The sequence below is a fragment of the Cervus canadensis genome, chromosome 17 (assembly GCF_019320065.1).
Source record: "Cervus canadensis isolate Bull #8, Minnesota chromosome 17, ASM1932006v1, whole genome shotgun sequence".
Lineage (NCBI taxonomy): Eukaryota > Metazoa > Chordata > Mammalia > Artiodactyla > Cervidae > Cervus > Cervus canadensis.
In genome coordinates, this window is record NC_057402.1 from 48,778,833 (window position 1) to 48,799,592 (window position 20,760).

At 43.2% G+C, this 20,760-nt stretch overlaps 1 protein-coding gene and 1 long non-coding RNA gene across 9 annotated transcripts in view; one reads left to right on the forward strand and one right to left on the reverse strand.

Annotated features, from left to right (window-relative positions):
- The window catches only part of NTRK3 (neurotrophic receptor tyrosine kinase 3), a 418,664-nt gene that overhangs the window by 280,268 nt on the left and 117,636 nt on the right, over positions 1–20,760 (forward strand). The gene's annotated exons all lie outside the window — the stretch shown is intronic.
- On the reverse strand, positions 1,772–19,356 carry LOC122455322. Its single transcript, XR_006273638.1, has 4 exons — positions 19,346–19,356; positions 12,048–12,052; positions 2,255–2,261; positions 1,772–1,915 (listed from the first exon to the last, which is right to left on the reverse strand). It is a non-coding gene; the product is annotated as an uncharacterized LOC122455322 (long non-coding RNA).

Below are 20,760 nucleotides of genomic sequence, written 5' to 3' on the forward strand. Positions count from 1 at the left end.
CTTATTGGTAAGGAATTGGCCTGCTATGCAGGAGACGTGGGTCCTTGGGTTTGATCCCTGGCTCAGGAAGATCCCCTGGAGAAGGAAATGATGACCCACTCCAATATCCTTGTCTGGGAAACCCAATGGGCAAAGGCACCTGATGGGCTGCAGTCAGTGGGGTCATAAGACACGGACACGACTTCTTGACTAAACCGCCACCACCATTTATTGAGATATCTGTTAGGCCAAAGAAGTTTGTTTGGATTTTTTGGTAAGATCTTATGGAAAGCCCCAAATGAACCTTTTGGCCAACCCAGTATAAATCAAGCAGACAAATTATAAATGTACAGCTACATGAATGCTGGTTAGACCCAAGTAACCAGCACCCCATGAACTGTCTTATGTTCCTTCTAATCAGCACCTCCTCCTCCCAAAGGTAAATAATTGTCTGCCTTCTGTCACACTGTACATTAGTTTTGCTTGCTTTGAAACTTTATATAAGTGGAATCACACAATATATATTCTTGGAGTTAGTTTATTCTCACTGCTCTGTTGTATTCCATCATGTGACTATATCACAGTTCATTTATACATTTTACTGTTGGTTGACTTTTTTTTTCTATTTTTTTGCTCTCCAAAATAATGCTGAATGTAGATATTAAAGTGCTAAAGCGTATGTTTTGGTGAATGTATATACACATGTCCGTGGGATTCACAGGTGGCTCAGTGGGAAAGAATTCTCCTGCCAATGCAAGAGACCCAGAGATGCAGGTTTGATCCCTGCACGAGGAAGATCACCTCAGGAAGGAAATGGCAACCGACTCCAGTATTCTTGCTGGAAAATCCCATGGACAGAGGAGCCTGGTGGGCTATAGTCCATGGGGTTGCAAAGAGTCAGATACAACTGTGTAACTGAGCAAACACACACACACACATGTCCACACACACAACGTTTCCACTGGAGAAGTAATTTTGATTGAAATTACTGGGTCTGAACTGTGTGTCCATTTATAATAATTTTAAAAATAAGGGTTTAAAAGACATGTCTGCAAAGAGCTTGGCACACAGTCATAGCTCCATAAATTGAATGTTAGCTAATATTGCCATCATCAGCGTCATCATCATCACCCTAATTATCATCATATTTTTAATGACACAGAGAAAGAATTAAACTCCTTGAATATGCCACAGGGGCCGAGGTCTCTCCCAATCCTCTTAGCTATAAAGTCTTAAAAATTTATGGACAATGACAGCTCTCTTCCCACTAGACCGACCCCTCTCTCTCTCGACCAGAGGGCCCCATGAAGCAGACAGGAAGAGCACCAGGAGTCTGTCTCCCTTGCAGTGAGTGTTGATAGCCTTCCACTTCAGTCCTGCTTTGTTTCTTTCCTGGGCCCTAGAAGGGGGCTGGTCTGCAAAGTCGGGGATATCTGAGCTGCTGCTAATGGAAAGGGAACCTTCCAGCACGGAGAGCAAAAGGAGACAGTCTTCATGGAGGTGGATCTTATTTATTCCATTTCCCGCTCGTGGTCAAGATAATATTTCGGTAATTGATATGACTTTATGAATAATGGAGCGTGGATCAAGAAGGTTGGAGCATCTGTTTCATATGAAGAATTGCTGGGGGCAGAGCCCTGGCTCCTCCTCATTGTCCTTCTACTGCCACCAGGAACCTTGAGTGCCAGGAGATTGGGGTTGTGGTTGTTCAGTTGCTAAGTTGTGTCCAACTCTTTGCGACCCCATAAACTGCAGCATGCCAGGCTTCCCTGTCCTTCAGTATCTCCCGGAGTTTGTTCAAACTCATGTCCTTTGAGTTGGTGATGCTATCCAACCATCTCATCCTCTGTCACCCCCTTCTCCTCTTGCCCTCAGTCTTTCCCAGCATCAGAGTCTTTCCCAGTGAGTCAGCTATTTGTATCAGATGGTCAAAGTGCTGGGAGACTGGGATGAGGATGGGAAAACATACTCACTTCCTGGAGGCAGAGAATTTAAAACGTGAAATTCTTAAAGGTCACCTAGTTCCGTGGATACCAAATATATGTTCTCAGGTATCTTCACTGGAATCATCCAGAAGCTTCTAGGAACCACTGTGTCCTGGATTCCATCCCAAGATTCTGGCTGGTAGTCTGAGTGTGGGCTGGCCAGCTTCTTAGAGAATCAGAGATACTCAAGCGAATTTGGCAGCTATTGATTCCATCTAATCTTTTTGCTTTACAGACAAGAAACAGAAGCCTTGAGTGGTTAAGACTTTTGTTCTAAGAGATTCTATGACTTGGTGTCTTTGGCATCATCAGAAGCAGATGTCCCACCTTCCTTTTTCACCAAAATGTCCCTTCTAACATCCTACACACAGAACTTCTCCCTGAACCAACTCTCTTCCCTTGCAGGTTCCAGAATTATATTCCCTCTTAGTTAGTCTCAGCATTCTGTCTCTATTTTCTCTCCTGGAGAGGCCCAACCCAAATTAATTTCAGCTTCTTTCTTTCAGGGTACACCTCCCTTCTGAATGGGAACCTCTTTTTTTCTAGAGTATGAAAATCTTTTGGTTTCCTTGGTTCTCAGCATCTCTAGAGAAAAGTGGCCAAGTCAGCCTAGTAGATAATTTGTGGGCAAATCCTCTCCTGCGGTGATGCTGCAGCGCTCCGGTTGTGAAGGACCATTTGCCTCCACAGCCAAGGAAGTGTGGAAGTGCAACATCATAGGGCAAAAGGATCCTTAGGTGTCCCACTCATCCACCCATTTGACAGATGGGATCACTGAGGCATAGAGAGGTTGGGTGGCTTGTCCAAGAAACACAGCTGCCATGTAGGTGTAGAAGAGAGGAAAAATTAGAAGTCAGATCTTCAGATTCCTCTGCCGCATCCTTGCCTTGATTCAAATGAGCACATCTTTTATGACAGAATTTCACATATCTGGAGACACATTGAAGGCAGGAAAAATTGGTTTCCTGGTACAGGTCTTTGCTTGTTTCTCAACAAAGAACATCTTAGGACTGAAGGAGATTCGAGAGATCTTTCTAATCTTGCATCTCCTTCATACCCCTTGCAGGTGGTCGTCCATCTCAATACCTTTCTTCAAGTGACCTAAAGCTCCTCTTTCCACGGTGGTCCAGCCCATGTGCAGGACGTTCTAGGTGTGAGAAAGGCTTCATTGTCTTGGCCTAAGAATCAGCCTCCTGGGGACCCACTCCCTGAACCTCACTGTTCTGCCTGGAGATACTGAGCCAGCAATGCTGTGTTGAGAGCAAGCCCTGGCTTTGACACTGGGTTTTAGCACTGCTCTGCCAACTATCAGTTGCATATCTCCAATAATCCTGCTGCAACTTCTTGAGCCTTGTCTGTAAAATGGGGGTAATAACACTCCTGTCAGAGAGTCATGATGAATATAACCCCAGGTCTCATGCTCAGGATCCACATCTCACAGGGCATGAACTAGCACCCTGGACTCCCCGTGGCTCCTTCCAGGCTCCGTGTCTCCCTCTTTCCATACCAAGCCTCACGTATCCTCCCATTCCTTCTCCTGTGGCTCTGGCCTCAGTGCTCCATGTGCTTTTTGGCAGTTTTCACACGTGTTTCTCAGTTGAGAAGTCTCTCCTGAGATGAGTTTCTGTCCCTTATCCATGCATGAGGAAGCATGCCTGCTAAGTCACTTCAGTCGTGTCTGACTCTTTGCAACCCAATAGACTATAGCCCGCCAGGCTCCTCTGTCCATGGGATTCTCCAGGCAAGAATACTGGAGTGGGTTGCCCTGCCCTCCTCCAGGGGAACTTCCTGACCCAGGGATCAAACCCGAGTCTCTTATGTCTCCTGCATTGGCACGTAGGTTCTTTCCACTAACACCACCTGGGAAGCCCCACAAGAGGAAGGGAGTGTAACAATTACCCATGGCGTAGCTTCATGTCTCTAAGGCAAGTATTCTGTGTTCTGGAATCCACAGCTTGGAGACTGTCTATGTTGGACTGTGCATATGTGAGTCAGTGTGTGGGCGTGTGTGTGCAGAAATCCAGGTGTGTGTCTCTGTGTGTTTCTCCTCGAGTGTGTGCATGTGTCTGTGTTCATAGACAGCTTCTTAGAAATCTATAATATTAAAGCCTCAGCTGTCCTGGCCCATTTTTTAAAGTGGGAACCTATTACTCTTCTTTTTTTTTTTTTTTCCCTAGTTGCATCTATTTATTTACTTACTTATTTTTTGACAGGTGGGAACTTAGTTTCCCAACCAGGGATTGAACCCCACCCCCTGCATTGAAAATGTGGAATCTTAAGCACAGGCCCACCAGGGAAGTCCGTGTCCTGGCCCATTTTTCGCGTCAAGGAGATGTGCACTGTTTCTTTAACTCCCAGAATCCGCCGATGCCATGGGGCAGGGCTTTTCAGTTCATCCCTTTTTCCACCTGAAGCCGCATGTGCCGTGTCACATTTCCATCACTAATCTGAAAAGCACTTTGCAATGAACGACACCTGAGCTGTATAAGATATTAATAGCTGTAGAGATTTCGTCCTTGTGCCATTTAAATCCCTTGCATGAGATACACTCTTATGGAGACAGTGAGGGATAAGAAGGAACAAGCCTAGAATAATTATAAAAGGTATGGAAAAACATATTTTTGGGTGATTAAAATAGTATTTTGTTTTTATCATCCACCCTGCTACCTCCTGGGCTTCCCAGGTAACACAGTGGTAGAGAATCCGTCTGCCGATGCAGGAGATGCAGGGAACATGGGCTCAATCCCTGGGTTGGGAAGATCCCCTGGAGTAGGAAATGGCAACCCACTCCAGTATCCTTGCGCAGAAAATCCCATGGACAGAGGAGCCTGATGGTTTCAGTCCCTGGGGTCGCAAAGAGTGGGACATGACTGGGTGCTTGAGCGTGTACACACACAAGACCGCCAGTCACTTGAGTCGGTCCTTCCCCTGGTTCTACCAATTCAACTGTTTGTATTCCAAGGCTGAGTCACACAGATCCTTTTAAGTTTGGCCTTTCATATTCTCTAAACACCTGCTAAATTCTTCTGCATGTTTTCTTGTCCTGTGGAAGGCAGCCAGCCGCACACACATTTTTCTTGATGGAAATGCTCCGTGAATGTGCACAAGGGTAGGACAGTGTGTTTCTAATAGCTGGGTTTTCTCAAATTTCTTTTTATTGAAGTATAATTGAATGACAATTTTGTGTTAATTACTGATGTACAGCAAAGTGTATCAATTATACATATATATTCTTTTTCATATTCTTTTCCGTTATGGTTTATCACAGGATATGGAATATAGTTCCCTGTGCTATACACTAGGATCTTATGGTTTATCGATCCTATATATACCGGTTTGTACCTGCTGATCCCAAACTCCCAATCCTCCCCTCTCCCACTCTCCTCCCCCTCAGCAACCACAAATCTGTTCTTCGTGACTGTGACCTGTTTCTGTTTCATATGGGTATGAGTATGCGTGCGTGCTTGGTTGTATCTGACTCTGGGACTCCATGGACTGGAGCCCGCCAGGCTCTTCTGTCCATAGAATTTTCCAGGCAAGAATGCTGGAGGGGGTTGCCATTTCCTTCTCCAGAGGATCTTCCCGACCCAGGGGTCGAACTTGTATCCCTTACATCTCCTGCGTTGGCAGGTGGATTCTTTACAGGTTAATCCACCAGGGAAGCCCCTTCTGTTTCATAGATAGGTTCATTTGTGTCATATTTTAGGTTCCACATATAAGTGATATCATATGTATTTGCTTTTGTCTTTCTGGCTTACTTCACTTAGTATGATAGTCTCTGGTGACATCCATGTTGCTGCAAATGGCATTATTTCATTCCCTTTTTATGGCTGAGTACTATTCCACTGCATATATGTATCACATCTTTATCCACTCATCTGTCCATTGACAATTACATTGTTTCCATGTCTTGACTACCATGAATAGTACTGCTCTGAACAAAGAGGGTACATATATCTTTTTGAATTATAGTTTTGTCTGGATATATGCCCAGGAGTGGGATTGTGGAATCATGTGGTGATCCTTCTAATAACTGTTTTGTGTTGGTATTTTCGGCTAAAGTAGCACATATTGAAACCATATCCTCAAGGAATACTTTTGAATCTGCCCTATGTTTCTTTTCTAGACTGCATAGTTTAGATTATCCACTTATGAGAAGCATTCCCCTTTTCTTGCCCATGTGAAAGTTTATCTGCCCATTTTCTGGGCTACTTTCCTCCTGTTGCCCAAGGCACATTCAGAAAATCTCTTGAGATCTTCCCATACTTTTGCTTTAGCATTATATTACCTGGAAGAGCTGAGGGTCATTTAAAAATCAGAGTTGCTCTGGTGTAATCCCTCTTGGAGATCAAGGGTACCAGAAGGTACGTTGAGGATGGAGAGTGCAGGTAAGGAGTGAAGGAGCTTATGATGGATAAGGTGTGAGCATCAGACCAGGTGGATGATGGTACTGATGCTGAGGGACAAGACAGGTAAGATAGAGCCCAGAGTCAGGTCAGGGGCACACCAAATGGAAGTACCCCAAGAAAGCCAGATATGCTAGTGAAGATGCTCGTTATCCTGTCTCCCTTTTCTCAGGTGTCCCTGATGCAAGAGATTCTCCTCTGGATCGAGGAAGGATTTCCAAGAGACTCTGACCAGTTTCCCATCCATGACGGCGTATCTCCTCAATTACCATGGAGATTTCCATTTTAAAAATAGCCATTGGGTGGATAATCTTAGTGCAAAAAAAAAAAAAATCCAAACATATCATAGCAGTTGGTTCTCCACACCCTTATGCCTATTTACTCCCTTGAGGATTCTCATCAGGTTTAACTTTTCCTTAAGAAAGTGTTTATTCCCCCATATGTTATATTGGCTCAAGCAATAAGTGATTCCCTGGTTGAAAATGTGTTACGTGGCCCTCTTGCTTCTTGGAGGAGCAGAGTATTGTTATACTTAGGTGTGTGGATGCTGGAGGAATCTCACCTATGTTGCAATCTCAGCTCTGCCTCCTGGGAGCTGTGTAACACTGGGAAAGTAACTTAACCTCTCTCTGTGCTTCGATTTTCTCATCAGACATTAGACCAACATGGTACCTGGATCTTGGAGCTCTGTGTTGTAAAGGAACTAAAGCCTGGCAGGTGCTGAGAATAGCACCTGGTGTATAGTAAACCCTACAAACCTGCCAGTGACGGTTTTCTCCAAGAATGCTCTGAAACACACTGGCCTACAGTTTCCATGAATCATGTGAATGATATTGTCAATAGGTCTACAAGTCCATAGAGTTGCTTCAAAGCTCAGAGGTGGCTGCTTCTAGACCTTCCAACTTATCTCCACGAGTCGGTTAGATCCAGAGCATTCTGCTTGAACTGCATACCTGTCTGCTTCAAAAGACAAGACAGCAGCTAGCATTTGATTGTCTCAGGAAAGCATCAGTCAGGTAATTCATTGATCTTAGCTCTTTTGTCCCCTTCTCAACCCTAGGCCTGTGGTTGGCTATGTGATTATTGAGTGGAGCTGAGGATCCAAATGCTGGCAGGATGCACTTGGTAGATGCAGTCTTCTCTCTGACCTTGAAGTGTTTTGCAAAAGTTATTTGTATTCTTGAGGACTCAGTTAATATCTGTTTTGGGCTTACTTATCAAGCTCCCTAGGCTTCCTCCCTCTCTTCTCTTTATTTGAGCGGTTTACTGTTTATTTGTATTTTAAAATGTGTTCCAGTTTTTGTGATAGGCTGAGATTTAGTCATCTTTGTTTTCATTTTTTGTTGGTTCTTGAGAACCTGGGGATTTTGATTCATAAGAGTCTTGATTTCCCTGGGCTTCCAGTAAGTTCTTTTTGCATAGCCTCTCAGGTTTTTCTTGGGTTTTCATTTTGTTTCCATTTCAGTATGAGGTTAACAATGAAACTGTCCACCTATCTGTCTATTGCTTTGCTTTGCTACTCCACAATTTAAAAAAAATCTAAAGATTAAAGCAGAGATCCGACTGATTCTTCAACTGGCAGTTCTTAGTTTGGTGGTTTGTTGTTGTTCAGTCACTAAGTTGTATCCATCATTTTGGCGACCCCATGAAGCCCGCCCGGGTGACCAGTAGCCTGCCAGGCTCCTCTGTCCATGGGATTTCCCAGGCAAGAATACTGGAATGCGTTGCCATTTCCTTCTCCAGGGGATCTTAGACAGGGATACTGATTGCGGTAGGGCTTCAGCATCCTCCATGTAATTCCTGGCAGCTTTAGCCAACAGGTATGAGGGTCAGGGCACATAAATACTATCAACAGATTCACCATTTCCTTGAGGGCAGAGTCAGGTTGCTAGTGGAAATGTCTTGAACAAGGTCTTCCATTATCCATCCTTGACTGAACTTATGCCTGTCCTTTGACATTTTATAGTTCTTGTGGATGATACTGAACACTTTATAGCTTGAAGAGTGGAGAAAACTAAAAAAAAAAAAAAAAAAAAGCTCAGCTCTTAGAGTTTTACTTTGAAAGGAATGATATCCTTCATAGAAAGGAAATCTGTGTACCGAGCCAAAATTAGCAACTTTCTCTGTAAATACTTCTCATAAAGGGGAGTTCATAACTTCCCATGTGCTGCACTGTGCTTAGTCGCTCAGTTGTGTCTGACTCTTTGCGACCCCGTGGACTGTAGCCCTCCAGGCTCCTCTGTCCATGGGATTCTCCAGGCAAGAATACTGGAGTGGGTTGCCATGCACTCCTCTAGGAGATCTTCCCAACCCAAGGATCAAACTCAGGTTTTCTGCATTGCAGGCGGATTCTTTACCATCTGAGCCACCAGGGAAGCCCAAGAATACTGGAGTGGGCAGCCTATTCCTTCTCCAGGGGAGCTTCCTGATCCAGGAATTGAACTGGGGTCTCATGCATTGCAGGTGGATTCTTTACCAGCTGAGTCACCCGGGAAGCCCAACTTCCCATGGGCCATTATTACATCAATATATAACTATTTATATGGTTTTTTGGGAGTGTGCCTTTTTGGGGTTGTGGGGTCTTAGTTCTCTGACCAGGAATTGAACCTGTCCTTGCCAGTGAAAGCATCCTAACCACTGGACCTCCAGGGAATTCTCTACTTATACTTTAACATTTTTTTAAATATTATTTTTGTTTAACAACTATTGCAGTTTTGAGATTGGAAGACAATATTGCTAAGATACTCTCCAAGTTGTTCATTCAATATGATTTCTATGAAAAGTTCAGGTTGCCATTTTTTTTTTGCAGAAATTAACATATTGATCCTAAAATGTATATGGAAGTGTAAGGGACTCAGAATAGCCAAACAATCTTGAAAAAGGCAAAGTTGAAGGACTTAAAATTTTCCATTTCAAAACTTGTTACAAAGCTATAGTAATTGAGACAGTGTGGTACTTGACATAAAGATAGACATACAAGTCAATGAAATAGAATTGAGTCCAGAAATCAACCCTTACATTTATGTTCAATTTGTTTTCAATAAAGTTGTCAAAGCAATTCAATGGGAATAGAATAGTCTTTGCAACAATGATGCTGAGATGACTAAATATTCACATGCAGAAAAATGATGTTGAACCTCCTACCACATGCCATATACAAAAACTAATTCAAAATGAATCCATAACCTAAATATAAGGATTAAAACTATTAATCTATTAGAACAAAACATAGGTGCAAACCTCTATAGCTTTGGATTAGTCAGTGGTTTCTTAAATAAGACACTAAAGCATGAGCAATGAGAAGAAATATATATGCTGAACTTCATCAAAATGGAAACCTCTTGTGTTTCCAAGGATATCACTGAGAAATTGAAAAGAAAATCACAGAATGGAAGAAAATATTTGCAAATTATTTCTGATAAGAGAATTATATCCAGGATATGAAAAGAACATTTGCAACCCAATAAAAAGAAATTTCATTGAAAAATAGGAAAATGATTTGAATAGACATTTTTCCAAGAAGATATACAAAGGGCTGATAATAGAGTGGGAAAAAAGCTCAATAGTATTAGCCATTAAGGAAATGCAAAACTATATTGAAATATCACTTTACACCCACTGGGCTGGCTAGAATCAAAAAGTTGTACAATAGCAAGTGTAGATAAGGATGTTGAGAAATTGGAACCTTCATATATTGCTGGTGGAAGGTAAAATGATTCAGGCACTCTGGAAAATAGTTTGGCATTTCCTCAAAACATAAAACATAGAGCTACCATGTAACCCTTTAACTCCACCTCTAGGCATATATTCAAGAGAGTTAAAAGAAATATGTCTATGAAAAAATTGTACATTAACATTCATCACAGGATTATTCATAATAGCTAAAAAGTGGAACCAATGTCTATCAACTGAAAAGTGGATTTTTAAAAATACAGTATATCTGTACAGTGGAATATTATTGAACCATAAAAAGGAACAAAGTGCTAACATATAATGACAGGGATGAATCTTGAAAACTTTATGGTAAGTGAAAGAAGCCAGACACAAAAGTCATATGTTTGATTTTATTTATTTGTTTTTGGCTGTTCTGGATCTTTGTTACTGCACCCAGGTTTTTCTCTAGTCGTGGCGAGTGGGGGCCGCTCTCTAGTTGCCGCTCACGGGGCTTCTCGTTGTGGTGGCTCCTCTTGTTGCAGAGCATGTTTCGAGGTGATCAGGCTTCAGTTGTTGTGTGCATGGGCTTAGTTGCCCCACGGCATGTGGAATCTTCCCCGACCAGGAATAGAACTTGTGTCCTCTGCATTGGCAGGTGGATTCTTAACCACTGGACCACCAGTGAAGTCCAAAAACCATATGTTTTATGATCCCATTTATATGATTTATCCAGAATATAGGCAAATTCATATTAACAGAAAGTAGATTAGGGGTCGATGGAGGATGAGGTGGAAGAGGGATGCTAATGGGTATGAATTGTATTTCTGGGGTTTGGGAGATTTTTTTTGTGGGGGAAGATGATGAAAATGTTCAGGAATTTTATAGGGCAATTATTGTACAGCCTTTTGAATATACTAAAACCTATTGAAACATATAGTTTTAAAAAGTGAATTTTATGTATGGTGGTGGTGGTTTAGTTGCTAAGTCGTGTCTGACTCTTACTACCCCATGGACTGTTGCCCGCCAGTCTCCTCTGCCCATGGGATTTCTTAGGCAAGAGTACTGAAGTAGGGTGCTGTTTCCTTCTCCAGGGGATCTTCTCGACTGAGGGATTGAACCCAAGTCTCCAGCGTTGCAGGCAGATTCTTTACCCACTGAGCCACCAGGGAAGCCTGAGTTTTTTGTATATTAGATCTCAAAAAAAAAAAAAAATCCGAAAAAAGAAACTCAAACCTACATGGACGCTGCCCAGTTTGAACAGATGCCTACATGGACCTTGTGTGGGGCCGCTGATGAATTGCAGAGATTCTCAGAGGAGGGGCCAAGGGTTGGCTCAGTGGTGCTGAGGATCTGGTCACTCAAAGCAGAGGCTAGATACCAAGTGGTGTGGACATACTTCAGCATTTGAACAATGACTATACTGGTATGTATCCCCCTCCTGTTAGCCCTGAGCTGTGCCTGAATCCCGTGACTTCCACTCAGGGCTCCGCTGTTACCCCACTGCGGCAGCAGAAAGCCTATATCCCCATAACTTGAATAGGACCATCATAATCATAACGTCAAGAAGTTTGAGCTCTGCGTATTTAGAATCTCCAAGTCTGTGGATCAGGGAGCTGGTAAAAATCAGTATTTCGGGACTTCCCTGATGGTCCACTGACTAAGACTTTGTGCTCTCATTTCAGGGGGCTGGGTTCGATTCCTAGTCAGAGAACTAGATCCCACATGCTGCTCACATACCACAACAAAAGGATCCCGCATGCCCCAACAAAGACCTGGCACAACCAAAAGGAAAAAATTAGCATTTCATTCAATATTTTTGAGTAGGTTCTCACAGAGTATGGTAGAAAAGTGTCTGGTTCTATTGAATCATATCATAATACAATGTAAAAGCCTCTCTCTCTCTCTGAGTCATTTGTAGTCTCCAGTAAGTCTCTTTTGCCTGTCCCAATGCCTCTTCCTCATCTGAGTTCCATGAGCCAATCCAAAGTGTCAAAGATATATTCTTGGAGGGGAACTCTCCCACTTCAGCTACTCATCAAACTCGTACCCACAGCAGCTTTATATAAGACCCCTGTATCCTTCCCAGGGACATATTTATATAGCTCAATCCATGGGAAATGAAATTTACATGGGAGAAGGGGCGGTGTCTATGCATTACTTATTCAGTGACATCCTGTCTCACTGCAAACAGTGTTAGAGGTGGTTTGCAAAAATATACATGGGCAATGCAATGGTATCCATGAAGAGAATGATACTATCTGAAAATAGGGGAAATAAGTATAAGAAAATAAAACTAGTGGCAAGATTAGACTATTAAGTGCCTGATGATAGAGGGAGCTTATGGATTTGGCTCCAGGCATCCCAGTGGCCAAAGCACAGAGGTAAATATTTTAGGTTATAGGCTGCTGTTCAGCGGAAGAATAGCTTTCTCAAATGTTGTGGTTTAACAGACGTGTCTCCCCTAGCACCACATAAAGAGCAGAGTGTGGGATGCAGAGTTATGCTCACCAGCAACCTGAAAATAGATCCCATGGCGCACCTCTTAGGAATGTTGGTTAAAATATCCCTTGATGCAAGTCAGTGGCTTCATCCTCAAACCCACTTCACAAACTGGGTGGGTGGCAGGAGAGACGTTTTTAGAAGCACCCACAGGAGCCTGGTCTTACCCTGGGAAGACCCAGCCTTGCCTGGAAAATGGGAGCCTTTGGGGAACTCCATTGCTGAGGGCTGATGGAATTTCCGTCTTTGTCCCAGAACATCTCATCTGGGACCTTGCAGGTCAGCTTTCATGGCCATCCCACCCCCTCCTCCCACTAAGGCTTTTCTCCCCAGGCTTATTGGAACTTGATCATGTGAGGCTGTAAATCATCAAAATCCAGAACAAATCTCATTTGACATTTTTATCTTGACTCTTCTGGGGGCCTTTAATTAGCATGATTGCCGCGCAGGAGATTGCCCCGATGGAATCTGTACTGCTCTTGCTTGATGTAATGGCTGTGGAAGGTTCTCTAGTTTCTGTTTCTGGTCATCTTGGAAAGACTCTAATTAAAAGTGATTAAGCTCCTTAATATGGTCATAATAAAGGGTGATTATCAGTGAGTTTATGGATTAAAACAAATGCATCAGAACATGAACTCATATAGTTGTACAAAGTTCACGCCTAACACCGCGATGTGGGTTGTTTGCGGGCCTGGCTCCCACGGCCATGGCATGCACCTCCACTGCCCATCTGCTCCTGCGGTGGCCTCTGCCCCGCAGCCCATGCAGCAGATGTCCTTGACCACCTTGCCCACAGCCATGGCACATGCATCACAGCAGGCAGCCATGACCTTCACAGCCCTGTTAATGGTTCAAGGCTTTGGGGAGCATCAGGATATGTTATGGCTGAAGACAGGATTTTAGTTGGCATTAAGGGTCCTGATTTCTCCAGTTCCTAAAGTACAGGGTGTGGTGTAACTCTCTACTGGTGTAGAATGTACCCTAACAGTGGTTTCCAGACTGGCTGACTCTGCCGCCCATGGGACCTTTGAGAATGTCTGGAGACATTTTTGGTTGTCCTGATGGGGTGGAGCGTTCTACTGGCATCTAATGACTAGAAAGATACCAAACATCCTACAGTACACATGTGGGCATCCTACAATGCCCAGCATCAAGAATTATTTGGCCCCAAATGTCAACAAGGCAGAGGATAAGAAATCCTACACTCTTTCAAGGAAGACTCTGACATTATCTTATTTAAAGTTCATAAGGGCTTGGTGAGAGATAAGGTATAAAAGTTTTAGTTCCATTTTACAGATGGAAAAACTGAAGCCTACAGAGGTTACATACCTTCCCTCTCCACTAGAGTCAGGCCGTCTGATTATCTCCTTCTCATTCTATGGTCACTTGCACAAATTGCATGGATGACATGAACTTTGGGGTCTTCACAAGGATCCAAAAGGGGATACAAGTTTTATTTAAGTGCTTAGGGCATATCTCTGGAGAAAGCATGACCCCAGGTGTCTTATGTAGGAAAAATACCCAAACTTTGTATCTTTCCCTTAGGTATTAAAAAATATATCTATCAAAAGTACTAGATGTTAAGATGATGGTCAGAGTTGATCACGTTTGATACTTGGAGAGGAGTAAGGTCTTTACAGTGGGTAAAAATGCAGCCTGATACCAGTTCACACATTTAAATGCTCTGGGATCCTTGGGTGTGTGTGTGCTCAATCGTGTCTGACTCTTTGTGACCCCATGAACTGTAGCCCACCAGGCTCCTCTGTCCATGGGATTCTCCAGGCAAGAATACTGGAGTGGGTTGGCATTTTCTGCTCTAGGGGATCTTCCCAACATAGGGATTGAGCCTGCATCTCTGGTGTCTCCTGCATTGACAGGTGGATCCTTTACGACTGGGATCCCTCGTGGTTACATACAGCGTGACATGGTCTGTTGTGACCATATGAAAGGGTGGTGGTTTTGGAGCTGACAAAATGCATTCATACAGACACACACACACACACACACACACACCATGGGCCCCTCAAGTCTCTGTGTCTGTCTGGATGTATATTTGCCAGTGGATAATCTTCCAGAGCCTGCCAATTAGGTGGAATAACAAAACTGAGAAGGGCCACCCAATAGGATAAAAATACAACTGTATTCACATTCATTCCTTGGTTCATTTCCTGGGAATTTTCAAGGATTTGTAGTATTAGGAGATTCTACTGGGTAGGGATTTTTCATTAAAATGTTATATTTTTTCCATAAAGTGTTACGATTTTCCATAACATCTTATGTAAAAACTCCAACAAACTTTCTGGTCAACCGAATATAATGGAATTCGAGGCCAATGTCTTGCCATTTCATTCCCTTGTCTCTATTCCTAGGGCATGTATGGTTGTGTCATTGCACACTACCTCTGCATCACATTTGGAATTAGGATCTAATTCATGCTGCTTGTGGTCAGTCACTGCCCTGTGCATTTCATATGCATATCTGTAACCCTCAGGCCTTCAAGGGAAGTATAATTATCTCTATATACAGAGGGAAGCCTGAGCTCGGGGGTGGCATCACTCACGTGTGATGCACACCTGGTTGATGGTAGAACAAGAGCTGAAACTTAAGTTTCGCTTTTTCCCTTCACCACGTTGCCATGTTAAACCATTTGGCCAATTACATCTTTCTCTCTGCTCCTCCAAACAAGCAAGATAGTCTCATTCTCATTAGAAGAGGAAACAGGGCCCCTAAAGCATTGAATTCATTGATGATAGTGAGAGTCTAGAGTCTAGAAGTCATATCTCCTGCCTCCTAAGCTAACTGGTGTGCTTGGGGAATGAGGAATAGAATCCACGTCCCTTGCTTCTCCTGCATTGGCAGGTGGGGCTTTTTTATCATGAGCTTCGCTGCCCTGGGTCTTCAGTGGTGGTACTTGGGATCTTCAGCCATCATTGTGGCATGTAGGATCTGGTTCCCTGACCAGGGATGGAACCTGGGCCCCCTGCAGTGGGAGCACAGAGTCTTAGCCACTGGACCACCAGGGAAGTCCCAGTACTGCATTTCTTGAGGGCCTCATTTAAGGGCAAGAGTCTTGCTTTGGGTCGGATGAAATGAAGTCAAGAGCTTAAAAAGGTTTCTAATTCCTATTCCAAGTGTGGCCACACTTTAAGGACTGCAGGATGCTCTTCCAGGTTTGTTCTGAAAGCATCACCAGCTCTCCCACGCCTGCTTCTTTTCAAGGGCTCTGCAGTGTTGCTGATGGTGCCATCATCCACCATACTGAAGGACCCCGGGGCTGCATAGACCCCCCACCTCCTCTCCTATCTCCTGCATATAACGAGTCACAAAATATCTGATTTGCATAAGATACCTCTGCATTTCTCTGGCATCCATCTCCTTGATTCTTCTCTGGTTATCCCAGCCCTGACTGACCACTGTTTGGCTGCTTCAGTCACCCTTTCACCCATGGGTCTTCCCTATTGTGATGTGCGCGTGTGGTCCAGACCGTCACCTGTTCTTTTTGACAGCTCAGGAGCTAAGAAAGTCTTTATTTTTAAATGGTTGGAAAATATCAAAAGAACTATCGTCTTTCCCAACGTGTGAAAATGATATGCAATTCAAATTTCAGTGTCCATAAATAAAGTTTATGGGAACACAGCCATGCTCATTCATTACATACTGTCCGTGGCTGCTTTCACATGGCGATGGCAGAGTTGAGTACTTGCAACAAAAACTCTATGTCCTGGAAGGCCAGAAATATTTACTATCTGGTCTTAGACAGAAAAAGCTTGCAGGCCCCTGCCCTACCTCTTCAGTCATCCCCTCTCTCACATTTTTCCAAACTCATCTATCACTCAAACTCCTGAACTTCTTTCATCATTGGCCCAAGTTAATCTCCATTTGGGCTTCCCAGGTGGTGGTAGTGGTAAAGAACCCACCTACCAATGCAGGAGATATAAGAGGATGTGGGTTTGACTCCTGGGTCAAGAAGATTCCCTGGAGGAAGGCATGGCAACCCACTCCAGTATTCTTTCCTGGGAAATCCACAGACAGAGGAGCCTGGTGGGCTACAGTCCATAGGGCTGCAAAGTCGGTCACAACTGAAGTGACTTAAGCATGCACACACAATCTCCATTTATTTCCCAATAGTAACTCCTTGCCCTTCTCAGATGTATCTTATACGTCCCCACTAAGACCATCACTCAACTGATTCTTTCTGCTTGGAATAACTTTTCCTTCCCGTCTTAGAAAACTTCTCTGTTCTTCCAGCCTAACAGCAAATGCAATCTGCCTTGAAGTTCATCTCCCACACTAGTTAGCTCCCTAAAGCTCTTCTGGATCTGCTTTTAAGGCATGAAGTCCTTTCTGTTATTCCTGGCTATTTCAGCAAAGGTCCTAGGGACCTAACCAGGGGCACGGTCCCTGAAGGTGGAGGTCCCCCATAGCTGTTGCCTAGAGTTGCTAAGTGTGGACCAAGTGTGTCTGCCTGAGTGCGGGCTCCCTGAGCTCCTGGGGGCTGTTTTCCCAGTTGTGTAGCTCCTGTGGTTATACAATTTACGTTCTCCCAAACCTATGTGGCATTGTTTTGAAAGTGGAAAATAGAATTCACCATTTAGAAATTGATTTTGGAGACTTCCCCAATGGTCTAGTGATTAAGACTCTACACTCCCACTATAGGGGGCACGGGTTCAATCCCTGGTTGGGGAACTAAGATCCTACATGCCACCTGGCAAAAAATAAATAAATAAATAAATTTATTTTTAACTTTAAGTAGAAAGGTCACTGTCATTCACTGATATGTCATTTAATCTAAATCTCTTATCCATGTCGCCACCTCTGCCGTTCTGTTGATCCATCTTCACTCTTCATTTATCTATCTGTCTGTCTCCAGCTCTCAGTCCATCAATTGCTAAATTCTTTCCACAGTGTAGCCTCACTATTGTCCCTTGATTTTGGGGGGGGGGGGGTCACATTTTTATCAGATTACCCGCAAATAGTGCCCAACACCGTTTTCTTACCCTGCTGAGCTGGGTCCCTATTTTGCCCTTACTCCTGCTTTGTGCTCCAGCTAAATTATACTCTGCTTTTCTGGGAAAATCCAAGTTTCTAGGGCTGTGGTTAACAAAGTCTGACAAACATGGTGACTTAGAACAGTAGAAATTTATAGTCTCACAATTCTGGAGGCCCGGAATCTGAGAGCAACATGTTGCCTGGGCCGTGCTCCCTCCAAAGGCACTAGGACCAAATCTGCTGTGTGTGTATTTCCTAGCTTCTGGATTTTTGTTGAATGTCTTGGGCATTCCTTGTAGACGCATCACCTGAGTCACTGTCTTTATGTTCACATGGCATTCTGAGTGTGTGTATGTGTGTCCAAATTTCCCCTGTTATAAGAACACAGATGTATTAGATTAGGGCCTACCCTAGGAATGTCATCTTTTGTTTTTACTGAAGTATAATTGATTGACAGTATTAATGATCTCAACTTGAATATCTGCAAAGGTACTGTTTCCAAATAAGGTCACCTTCTGAAGTGGTGGAGTTATCTTTTGTGGGAGTGCAAATCAACCCATAACAATACCCCATTTGCTATACTTCTCTCAAGCTGCCCTCACCATTTGCGATGCCCTCCCCTCCATATTTTTGCCTAGAGACCAGCTTTCCTACCTCCTCTCTTCCTCTCGTGTGGAATCACAGCCCCACTAAACTCCCACAGCTCTGGGTGGGTACTTCTCTCTTGACACTTACTAGAGTGGATTCTACATTGTAATCATTTAGTTTAGGGTCCTAATTGACTTTAAACTTCCTTTTCTTTTTTTGTTTGTGGAAGATTGATGCTCAGGTGTTTGCAAAAATAATTGCTAGGTAAGCTTAGGAAAGTGTAGTCTTCACATTCTTGGCACTGGATTTTAGGCTTCTCTAGAAATGGCAACCCACTCTAGTATTCTTGCCTGGAAAGTCCCATGGACTGAGGATCCTGGTAGGCTACAGTCCATGGGGTCGCAAAGAGTCGGACACAACTGAGCGACTTCACTTTCAGGGTACTAATTGCGTTTTACTCATAAAGAAGGCTGAGCACCCAAAAATTGATGCTTTTGAATTGTGGTGGTAGAGAAACCTCTTGAGAGTCACTTGAGCTGCAAGGAGATCAAACCAATCTATCCTAAAGGAAATCAACCCTGAATATTCATTGGAGGGACTGATGCTGAAGTTGAAGCTCCAATACTTTGGCCACTGATGTGAAGAACTGACTCATTGGATTAGACCATGATGCTGGGAAAGATTGAGGGCAGGAGGAGAAGTGGGTGGCAAAAGATGAGATGGCTGGATGGCATCACCAACTCAATGAACATGAATTTGAGCAAACTCTGGGAGATCGTGAAGGATAGGGAAGCCTGGTGTGCTGCAGTCAATGGGGTCACAAAGAGTTGGACACGACTTAGCGACTGAACAACATCTTGGTATTTCTGTTCCCAACTCTAGACATAGTGCCCATGCGCACAGGAGGCCCTCAACAGGTGTCAGCAATTTGGAGATTTGGGGCACAGTGAAAGCAGGGATTTGAGTCTGCATTTGCTGGTGTCTGTCGTTGCAGAGTGGTGATGCTTTGTGACCTGTATGGTATCTGTCTACTATTCTCAATATGGATCCTTGGCTAGACCATGACACTTCCACTGTCCAAAATAAATGAGTCTTTTTCATTGTGTGTCTGTGTGTGTATGATGCTTCCCTTAAATGGAAAAGAGCAAGCCACAAGAAAGGTTAAGAACCATCACTCTATTCAGATGCATGGTGGGACCTGTCCCATCTTCTTTCCATCTTTTCTTTTATCATTATTTTCAATACCTTCATCATCATCACCAATCATAGGAATTTCAAGTCAGAAGAGCAACTCATGGGTTTATATCTTTTAATTGTTAGGACTATAAATTTAGAATGTGCTAGTTACCTGATCCTATTAACCATACTCTGCTCTAAGATAATCTGCTTAAAATTGATAACACAGTCAGAGATTTGGACTTTATTGATTATATTTCCTGCTAGCCTCAGGCTTTTGCCTTTTGCTTATTGAAGCCTAAACAAAATGGCCATGACCCTGAGGAAAGTCAGGCATCTGGGGGTAGCAGATAGATTTGAGGACTTGGGTTCTAAAAGAGGCACATGAGCAAGTCAGGGGAAGGAGGCATTGATGTTAAGATAATTCTTTTTCTTTCCTTACCTCACAGAGTTATTTTAAGGTTAACATAATCATTTAAAGTTTTGGGAAAAGAAATGCTTTGTAAATGCCAAGATACTATAGTAGAACTTCAAAATAATGTGGCATATTGTTATACAGATTCACACATACACACATGAGTTATATCACACGGTTCTAAAAAGTAAGTTTTATATTATCTGAAATGCGGGTCTATCAGGTAAGAAATAGGGATAGTTGTTGTAAGTGCTTCCTTCCTTGGTTTCAGTATAGCAGAAGGGTTAATATAGCACAATTCAATATAGCACAAGAGCTGGAATGAGAAAGCCTAGATTCAAGATGGTGCTGCATCTTATTCACAGGACAACTTGGCATAAGTTACTGAGAATCTTCATTCTTCCTCATCCACAGACTAGAGATCATAATAGTTCTCCCCTCATAGAGATACCGTATAGGTTAGATGAGGAAGTCCATGCATAGTACTTTGCTAGTTGCCTTGGCATATGTAAATGCTTATAAATATTAATTGTTGGGTTTTAAAAAATGATCTTACTGAGAAGTGAAAAAATATATCCATGAATAGTTCCACTGTGGTGTTCGTATTTAAAATAGTTCCAGGAAACAGAAGAAGAAATATCACACAGAAACTCACAGTTAGGAATTCCCTGGGGGTCCAGTGGTTAGTGCTCCATGCTTCCACTGCTAGAAGCAAGGACTTGATCCCTTGGGCCAGGGACTTAAGATCCTGCATGCTGTGGGGCATGGCCAAAAAAACAGAAAGTTATCATTAACTGCCAAATAACTTACACAGACACTGAGATTTGAACTGGTTATTGAAGAATTAATTGGAATTAGATGGGGAAATAAGTTAGAAGATAAACATTCAGGATATCACAGTACCATGGCAGTAAGGACCAAAGCTAAGATCTGTAAGATATTGTCAACTTAGAGTTTATCTAATCCAGAGACTATGAATAGGGGAAGAGTGGGTGACAAGACCAGAATATTTGGCTGGAAATAGGGTGTGGCAAGACCAGTAAGGCTGCCTAAGCCACTTGGGATTCAT